This window comes from Muscardinus avellanarius (genome assembly GCF_963383645.1).
Source record: "Muscardinus avellanarius genome assembly, chromosome: 18".
NCBI lineage: Eukaryota > Metazoa > Chordata > Mammalia > Rodentia > Gliridae > Muscardinus > Muscardinus avellanarius.
In genome coordinates this window covers 49,825,792-49,836,325 of record NC_137804.1, presented here as the reverse complement: position 1 = coordinate 49,836,325, position 10,534 = coordinate 49,825,792, and the positions used below count along the sequence as shown (strand labels likewise).

The 10,534-nt window shown below is 46.4% G+C and overlaps 1 pseudogene across 1 annotated transcript; it reads right to left on the bottom strand.

Moving 5' to 3' along the window:
* Window positions 1-8,923: 8,923 nt before the first annotated feature.
* LOC308276341 (mortality factor 4-like protein 1) lies at window positions 8,924-9,879 on the bottom strand (annotated as a pseudogene). The gene has a single exon. The product of its transcript is annotated as a mortality factor 4-like protein 1 (transcript).
* Window positions 9,880-10,534: the final 655 nt, after the last annotated feature.

Sequence of the window (10,534 nt, the reverse complement as noted above, 5' to 3'; positions counted from 1 at the left end):
AGTTGCCAGGTTTGTAGAAAACTCATGTTCCTCCTGCCCAAGCCTTGTAGGTACTTGAGATTATCAACATGAGCTACCACACCTGACTCATATCGGGTTTCATAATACTCTTTCCCAATCAACTATTTGATTATGCTGACTAAGCCATATGCAAAATGTTAGCGACTAAACAGTTTTGAATTTTTTTTTTTTTTTTTTTTGGGTGGTACTAGGGATGGAACCCAGGGGCTTTTCTACCTCTGGGCTATACTCCCAGACCTATTTTATATTTTATTTGGAAACAGGGTCTCACTAAGTTGCTGAGAGCCTCACTCAGTAGCTGAGGCTCCGCTCTCAGCCTTCCAAGCACGGGGATTACAAGTTGCGCCACCACACCTGGCTCTGTTTTGGATTTTGAAGTGCATACATAATGAGCTACCTCAAAGATGTGTCCCAGTCTCAATACAAAACTATTATTTTTAGCCAGGCGTGGTGGCACACGCTTGTAATCCCCATGCTTGGGTGGTGGAGACAGGAGGATCGCGCAGGTTCAAAGCCAGCAGTACTAGCTTAAGAGATCCGGTTTCAGGCCGGGCGTGGTGGCGCACGCTTGTAATCCCAGCATTTGGGAGGCTGAGACTGGAGGATCGCGGTTCGCGGACAGCCTCAGCTACTTAGTGAGGCCCTCTGCAACTCAGTGAGACCCGGTTTCAAAATAAAGAATAAAAAATAGGGCAGGGGTGTAGCTCGGAGGTCAAATGCCCCTGGGTTCCATCCCCAGAACTGCAAAACAAAACAAAACAAAACAAAAAAAGAGATCCGGTTTCCAAAAAAAAAAAAAAAAGTATAAAATAGGTGTGGGAGTCTAGGCCGGATTTAGAAGGCCTTCCAGGAATCCCAGTACCACCAAAAAAAAAAAAAAAAAAAAAAAAAAATCTCTCTCTATATATATTTTTGGATTTTTTTGAGGTTTGGGGGATGGAAACCAGGGGCATTTCACTTCTGAGTTACACCCCCTGCTCTATTTTTTTTTTTTAAATGATACTATGGGTGGAACCCATAGGCTTTCTACCTCCAGGCTATACTCCCAGACCTATTTTATACTTTATTTAGAAACAGGGTCTCATTAAGTTGTTGAGAGCCTCACAAAGTAGCTGAGGCTGGCTTCGAACCTGCGCGATCCTCCTGTTAGCCTCCCAAGTGTGGGGATTACAAGCGTGCACCACTACCCTGGCCCCTGTCTTATTTTTTATTCTTTTTTTTTTTTCAGTGGGTCTGGGGATGGAACCTCCAAGCTACACCCCCTGCCCTATTTTTTATTCTTTATTTTGAAACCGGGTCTCATTGAATTGCAGAGGGCCTCACTAAGTTGCTGAGGCTGTCAGCGAACTGCAATCCTCCATCTCAGCCTCCCAAATTCTGGGATTACAAGAATGCACCACAAAGCCCGGCTCCTGAATTCTTTATTTTGAAACAGGGTCTCATTAAGTTGCAGAAGACCTCAGTAAGTCGTTGAGGCTGTCCACGAACCGTGATCCTCCAGTCTCAGCCTCCCGAATGCTGAGATTACAAGTGTGTGCCACCAGGCCCGCTATTGTTGAAATATTTCTGATTTTGGAAGCACAATTAGAAACTTCCAAACTGGCCAGACATGGTGCACATGCTTGTAATCCCGTAATTTTGGAGGCTTTGACCAGAGGATCGTGGTTCACGGAAAGCCTCAGCTACTCAGTGAGGTCCTCAGCTACTTAGTGAGATCCTGTTTCCAAAATAAGGATTAAAAAAAATAGGACAGAGGGTGTAGCTTGGAGGTCAAATACCCCTGCGTTCCATCCCCAAACCCACACTCAAAAAATGTTCAACCTGTATGCATTTTTAGGTATATCTGAGATTAAATCTATTGTAAGTTGTAGTTATGGAATGATTTCCTTAGCTTTTTATTTATTTATTAGTTTTTTTTTTTCCATTCTGAGGATGGGAACCAGGGGCATTCCACCTCCAAGCTATACCGCCAAGCTCTGTAGTTTATTCTTTTATAAGCATGTGCCACCATGCCTGGCTTTTATTCCTTATTTTGAAAAGAGGGTCTCACAGAGTTGCAGCAGGCCTCACTACATAGCTGAGGCTGTCTATGAACTGCTATCCTCTGGTCTCAGCCTCCTTAATCCTGGGATTACAAGTGTGCATAACTACATCCCATCCTCTGTCTCTGACTCTGTCTCTGTCTCTCTCTCTCTCTGTGTGTGTGTGTGTGTGTTTATGTGGTTACAGGAATTGAACCCAGGAACATTCAACCTTTAAGCTACATGCACAGAACTCTTTTTTATGGGTTTGGATATGGAAACCAGGGGCATTCAACCTCTGAGCTACATTACCTGCTCTATTTTTTATAATTTAGTTTGAAACAAGATCTCACTAAGTTGCAGAGGGCCTCACTAAGTAGCTGAGGCTGTCGGGGAACCACGATCCTCCAGTCACAGCCTCCCGAATGCTGCAATTACAAGTGTGTGCCACCAACCCCGGCTAAAAGACTTTTTATATTTTATTTAGAAACAGGGACTCACTAACTTGCTGAGGCTGGTCTTGAACCTGGGATCCTTCTGTCTCTACTCCCCCCCCCCCCAAATACTAGGAAAACAAATGTCCACCACCACACCAGGCTCCTTGCTTTCTTCAGTGAGTGAACATTACCTTAGACTCCTCCTGGAACTCTTGTAGCCATCTTTAATGTTCTGCTCTTCCTGGTCTTGACCTAAAATGTAGATCCAGAAGGATCATTATGAATTATTACAACAATCCATAAAAATTACTAAATTCTAGCCTGAGGGCATGATATAAACAATGAGATGATGCCTGCTTTATTTACCAAAATGTTTCCTTTCAGCATCTCAAATTGAGCCACAGCGCTGATGAGCAAGAACCACGTGCACTCCATTGACTAAGGAGGGAAGGAGGCCACCCTTACCTACGCAGGCCAGGTGCCTCAAGGTTTCCTGCATCACATCGCGGTAGAGGTTCTTCTGGGATGGATCCAGCAAAGCCCACTCCTCCCTGGAGAAGGTCACAGCCACATCCTCAAAAGCCACCAACACCTAAAACAATGACATATTGCTAGCATGAAGAGTGAGATTCACGTTACTCCAGATCTCTACAAATTTCATAAGAAGTTCACAGGAGCTGGGCTTGGTGTCTCATGCTTGTAACCCCAGCATTTGGGTGGCTGAGACAGGAGGATCTTGGTTCAAGGACAGCCTCAGCTAGTACTTAGTAAGTACTTAGTAAGTAAAAAATTAGGCCAGTTTCCAATGGCCTCACCAAACTACTGAGGCTTGTTCAAACCCTGATCCTCATGTCTCAGCCTCACAAATGCTGGGATTACAAGCGTGAACACCACGCCCTGCACTTCACATTTATTGTTTCTTTCTTTTCCTAGGTATTGGAGATTGAAACCAGGGCATTATAACTCCAACATACACCCTCTCACTTCTCACTTTTTTATATTCAAATGATAAAGTGGCCTTCCTTTCCTCTTCCTTTCATTCTCACCTCTCTGATGGCGCAGAGGCCGCCCGCCTCCCCTCATTCTCACCAGCCACGTGTGTGTGCGGCCGCTCCCTGGGATAAGTCTGGCGATGTAGGTTCAGGTCAGGATATTTCAGGATTTCATGGCGGACCCGCTGAGGGACAGGCTGGAGACCAGGACCCTGCTTCCAGACCCTTAGACACCTCTGGGATCGCCTCCATCCAGGAGAGACGGCCTCCTGCCACCCTCCAGATACCGCTCTCCACCCACCACAGCCATGGAGCCAGGACAAGGGTAGAGGCCGGGCTGGAGGAGACCGGGCACATCTCCCCGGCCCCACACCGCCCTGGTCCCAAACTCACCATCTCTGGCTCCCCGCAGCCCCGCTGAAGCACGCAGACTCAGGCAGTATTATGGAGGCAAAAAGAAACTCTGCCAGAGGTGTTGCTGCCCCACCCCTGCCGCCCTTACATCTCATTGGACAGCTCGCGCCGGATATGCCTCTCATTGGGTAGTGACCCAGGCCCCGCCCCTGAGGAATAAATGAAGGGGAAGGATCCACCCTGGGCTCAGAGCAGCCAAAATGAATGCACCACAACCCTGCCCAGAACTCCTTGCCCCCCCAGGCCCAGCCCCGGCTCAGCTGCGGGGTCTTTGTGTCTAAGCAGAAGCAGCTCCGGGCTTTCCAGAACGGCACCTGCTTCTTCCTGCACTTAGTGGGCTCTTTCTGCGTCTTCATCCTGGAAATGGGGCCAAGAATGTGCTCAGTGTCCAACAGTGTCCCATGGAGACAACAGCTGGGCACAGACTAAGAACACGGAGCCCTGCTGGAATGAGCTTGCTAGTTTCCCTTAACTTCCTCTCCTTCCTCCAGGCCTCTGATCTTTGTCCCATTCTTTTTTTCTTTTTTCTTTCTTTCTTTTTTTTTTTTTTTTTTTTTGATGCTACTGGGATTGTAACCCTCTGCCTATACTTTCAGATGTATTTTTTTAAATGGTCTCACTAAGTTGCTGAGAGCCTCACTAAGTAGCTGAGACTAGTTTCAAACTTGTGCGATCCTCCTGTATCAGTCTCCCAAGTGCAGGGATTGCAAACCTGCGCCACCAGGCAGAGATTTGACCCAGGCTTTGTGCAAAGGAATTTGGCACAAAGGAAGGAAGTCAGGGAGCTCACCAGCCCTGCAGCCCCTCCTCCCAGTATGGAAACTCTCCCCTTCAACACCTAAAACTTCACTTGGAGTCAGCTTAATGATCTGCACTAAAGAAAATGGAAAAATTCATAAACATTTTTTTAAAGACTACTTAAAGAATCTTTCTCTAAGATTTTGTGTGTAGAAATGACAGTGGGACCTCAGCTGACACCTGGAAGTTCCACACATGCCTATGAACCTCTTCCATGCTGAGGTTCTTGGGTTCTGTCTCTGTCATGAACAGTTAAGTAACGTGTTTTCCTGAGTCATGTGAATCATTTTAACACAAAATCAAATGTAATAACAGAAAGGAAAAGCTGGAGGGCATGACCTTGGCATCTTGACATGGTACTCAAGTTGGGCAGGAATGAGGCTCCCTGAGCCCTTAAATCCTGTGTGTGGCATGTGATGTGAGGGCCATCTTGATGGACTGAGCCCTTACACCTGGGGAGCAAGACACCAGCTCCAGAAGAGTCAGAACTCAGTGGACCTGTCCCACACCAGCATGGTGTCTGAGAGGTGGAGACCAAGTAATAGTGTGCAAAAGCCCACACATTTGGTGTCAGAGTGTGGTGTGTAATCTGGGCATGGTGGTGCATGCCTCAACATCCCAGTACCTGGGAAGCTGAGACACTAAGCTCTGTAGACCCTCGAGTTTTCCTTATCACAACTCTGACCCTATCCCATGTGAAAACAGGGAGCTTTCCAAAGGGAACCAGGAGAAGCAAAGGGCAGAGAATCCCTTTGTTCTTAATCATTGCAGACTCTCAGCCCATAATCTGTGTCTAAGTTAACTAAGCATGAGGCCGGATATAGTGGTGTTGCCTGTAATCCCAGTACTTAGGAAGCTGAGACAGGAGGATCACAGGTTCAAAGTCAGGCTCTGAATGAATTAATCCAGTTTGTAAATAAAAATAAAAAAGGGATGAGGTTAGCCAGGTGTGGTGGCCCTGGCTCATAATTGCACTACTAGAGAGGATGAGACAGGAGAAAGGCAGATTCATGTCCCGATCAGCAACTTAGTGAGACCCTGTTTCAAAATAATAAAATAGGCCAGGCGTGATGGCACATGCTTGTAATCCCTGCACTTGGGAGGCTGAAACAGGAAGATCACACATGTTCAAAGCCAGCATCAGCTACTTAGTGAGGCTCTCAGCAACTTAATGAGACCCTTTTTTCAAATAGTGTGAAATAGGTCAGAGAGTATAGCCCGGAAGTAGAAAGGCCCCTGGGTCCCACCTCCAGTACCACACACAAAACATAGTTGGTGGGACTGCAAATTACTGCAACCACTTTGGAAAACAGTATGGAGAATCCTGAGAAGAATGGGAACAAATCTAACATTTGATCCAGCAATACCACTTCTGGGTATCTACCCAAAAGATAGGAAACCAAACTACCAAACTAATGCATGTATATCTATGTTCATAGCTGCACAGTTCACCATAGCCAAAATATGGAACCAGCCAAGATGTCCATCAACAAATGAATGGATTACAAAACTGTGGAATATGTACACAATGGAATTCTACTCAGCCATTAAAAAAACATCATTTTCAGGTAAATGGATGGAACTGGAGAAAATTATGCTCAGTGAGATTAGTCAGTCACAAAAAAAATAAGAAATCAGATGCTTTCCCTAATATCTGAGTGCTAGGGAGTAATGGGTCATAGGAGGAATCCTACATGAAAAAGGAAATACTATAGAGAAGCAAACAAGACAACCTAAAGGAGGAGAAAGGACGGGGGAAGAGGAAAATCTCTAAAACACACAATGTACTTAAACATATCAAAGTCAACCACTAAGCCAAGCAAGGGAAGGAAGGACAGGAGGGAATGGGGTGGGAATTGGGTAGGGGTTAAATCAGTAATGTGTACATGTCTGTACACACAAGTTATTTACCCCAATATGATGTATGAACATATTGCACCATTAAGAAATTAAAAAATAAGCAAGGCATGACAGCGCATGCTTGTAATCCCAGCATTTGGGAGGCTGAGAGAGGAGGTTTGTGCTTCACGGACAGCCTCAGCTACTTAGTGAAGCCCTTTGCAACTCAGTGAGACCCTGTTTCAAAATAAAGAACAAAAAATTGGGCAGGAGGTGTAGCTCAGAGGTGAAATGCCTCTGGGTTCCTTCCCAGATCTGCAAAAAAAAAAAAATAAAATAAAATAAAATGGTGTGCCAAAAATAAATAAAATTAAAAAAAAAAAAAAAACATGGCTGGGAGTGCAGCTCAGAGGTAGAATGACCTGGGTTACATCCCCTATACCTCTCCCAAATAGGGCTTGGAATGTAGCTCACAGGTTGAATACCCCTGGTTTCAAACACACACACACACACACACACACACACACACACACACACACACACACACACGTAGATGAGGATATAGCTTAGAAGTAGAATGCCCTGGGTTCAACCCTTTTACAAATACATAAAAGCACAAGTAAGTATGGCTGAGAGTGTATATCAGAGGTAATGGAGATTGAGCCCAGGGGCATTATACCCCCAGCGCTACACCCTCACTTTTCATTATTTTCTTTTCAAGTGATCAAGTCGCGTCCCTCTCCTCCTCCTTCATCCTCACCCCTCTCTCTGATGGCGCAGAGGCCGCCGCCTCCCCTCACCCCCCAGCCACGTGCGCGTGCGCCCCTCCCGGGGATAAGTCCGGCTAAGCAGGTTCAGGTCAGATATTTCAGGATTTCCTGGCGGCCGGGACGGCCGGAGACCAGGACGCCGCTCCAGACCCTTGGACACCTCGGGATCATGGGCCCCCGCCCTCCGGACACCGCCCTCCGCCGCCACAGCCGGAGCCGCGGACACAGGGCGGCCGGCGCCATCTCCCCGCCCCTGCGCCCTGTCCCAACCTCACCATCTCCGGGTCCCCGCCGAGTGCTGCCCGGGCTTCAGGTGTCAGATGGAAGGAGACTGAAGCGCGGCTCTGCTCACCGCGCCGACTCCAGGCCGAAATATGGCAGAGGCAAAAAGAAACTCTGCCGGAGGCATTGCTGTCCCGCCCCTGTGCCGCCCTCGCACCTCATTGGTCGACGCGCGCCGGATATGGAGCCTCTGATTGGATAGAGATATATGGCCCGCCCCTCGGAACCCAGGGACCAGGAAGCGATCAGCGCTGGGCTCAGAGGCGCCAAAAGAAACACAGACACAGCACTTCCCAGGCCTCCTTCCCGCCCCATGCCCAAGCCCGCCCTGCTGCGAGGTCTTTGTGTTTAAGCAGGAGCAGCTCTGGGCTTCCCAGAGCAGAACCTGCTTCTTCCAGCAGTTAGCGGGCTCTTTCCAGGTCTTCCTCCCGGAAATGGGGCCAAGAATGTCCTCAGCATCAGTGTCCCATGGAGACAACCGCTGGGCACACACTAAGAACACGAGCCCTGCTGGAATGGAGCTTGCTTCAGCACTGTTAAGCAAGCTTTCCTTAAGTTCCTTGCCTTCCTCCAGGCCTCTGATCTTTGACACAAACTATTTTTTATTTTTTTATTTTTGGTAGTACTGGATTTTAACCCACGTGCTTTCTACCCCCGGGCTATACTCCCAGATGTATTCATTTATTTATTGAAATTTAAAGAAATTTATTGAAGGTCTGAAAAACAATTCTAGAAGATTGACTTTTCCAGAAAACTGTAGCTACACAATGCATTGTGTCTATAATGTTAAAACGTGCATAAGACACAAATACAAAATCCATGAAACAAGCCACCATTCTTCAACAATTTGAGCAAAGATAAAATGCCTAAGGAACAACATGGAGGACTTGCAAAGGATGGGCTCTTTACTTTAAGCACCATTAAAAAAAAAGAGGAGCACAAATGGATGAGTGTGTTCAGTTATATACACTGAATTGAACCTTTGGCACTAGGAATCAGAGCATTTTGTCATATAGCATTAACACATATTATAAAACTGCGTAGTGTCAAAGGAATAGAACCACCAGCATTCAAAAGCAGCTTTGCCAACTAGGCAATAAAACACTCTACAGCATGTCTCTGTTGTCGACCATTGAATACACTGGCAGCAACTTTGAAATGAAAAAAGTAAGAAAAGAAAAAAGGAGCAGTGACCCCTTTTATTTTGTTTAAAATCAAACAGAAAACAAACATCAACTGTTATACACTAACATCTTCAAAGTTCATCATATGTACAAGAGAAGGACTAAGAACAAAATGTGTTTACAGAGATCTCAACACAAGCGTGAGGATGCCTCTGACGGCGCCCCTTACACGGCTTTCCGATGATACTCAGGAGGGGCCACCTCGTAGTCGTTGCAGAATTCTTCGCCAGGTACTTGAGAAAATCGTGAAGATAATTTAGTAATAAAGCAAGGCTCTTCTCATCCAGAGGTGTATAGGCCAACATTGCTCCAATTCGTAAAAATAATCTCAGTAGACGTGGTGCTCCATACACCTGAGAAATGGGCGCATCAGGGTGATCTGCCAGGATTTCAGCATACTGTGGTCTCTCAAATTTGTGGAGCAGCTGAGTGCCCAACATGACATGGAAGTATTCTTTTATCCCCGGCCACAACTTCATTAACAGCATACTCTTTCTTATCTGTGTTTCCACGTGACTTCTTATAATTTGCATAATCCTCTAGAATGGAATCCACATTCTTCTTGGCAGGAAGATAAAAGAGCTGTTTCTGTCTAGTAATTAAATCCCAGTCATCAACAAGCCAAGGTTTTAGCTCCTCGGGAATCTTTACTTTAACTTCAACTCTGTTCATGAATGTTTCTTCATTTTCAACAGTAGGGTCTACCCGTGCCCTTTGCTTCCGAGGAGGCTGAGGTGTCTCACTGGTACTACCACCATCTCCATTTCCAGGTGTTTTTTGCTTGTTCTTTTTTGTTTTCACTTCAACTATTTCTGCTGCAGACCAGATGTCTTCTTTCCTGGAGCAGCCCCTCTCATCTTCCCTTCTGCATACAGCTCCTGGTTGGCTTTTTGGAGTCCTCGATGTTTCTGCAGATTGGTGTCCACATATTTGAGTACTCTGCTCTCCGGAACCCATTCATCCCAATTTTTATTCCAACCACTGTAATGTATAAAGTATTTCACTTGCTTGTCCTTTATGGCAACCTTTACACACTTTGCTTCATAAAGAAGAGGTCCATGAAAGCAAAACACTCGCTCACCCTCCTGGAATTTCGGCTTCGGGTCCTGTTTGGGCGCCATTTATAAGTGATTCGCCGCCTCCTCCTCCTCCCACCCCCACCCCCACCCCCCCCCACCCCCGACTACCGCCCCCTACTCTCTACCCCACCCCTCCACGTCAGCCGCGCCTTCAGCCCCGGCCAGCTCTAAATCCCGGACCCGATTTGCCAGCGCCCGCCGACCTCACCCGTATTTTTTTTATATATACTTTTATTTGGAAACACAGTGTCACTAAGTTGCTTAGAGCATGGCTAAGTAGCTGAGGCAGGTTTCAAACCTGTGTGATCCTCCTGTCTCAGCCTCCCAAGCCCAGGGATTACAAACCTGCACCACCAGGCCCAGCTTTGACCCAGTCTCTGTGCAAAGAAATTAGGCACAAAGGAAGGAAGTCAGGGAGCTCACCTGCCCTGCAGCCCCTCCTCGCAGTATAGAAACTCCCTGCTTCAACACCGAAAATTTATCTTGGAGTCAGCTTAATGATCTGGCCTAAAGAAAATGGAAAAATTCATAAAACTTTTTTTCAGGAGACTACCAAAAGAATCTTCCTCTAATATTCAGATTTTCTTTTCTTTTCTTTTCTTTTTTTTTTTTTTTGTGTGTGGGGGTTCTGGGTATGGAACCCAGGGGAATTTGACCTCTGAGCCACACCCCTGCCCTTTTTATTCTTTATATGGAA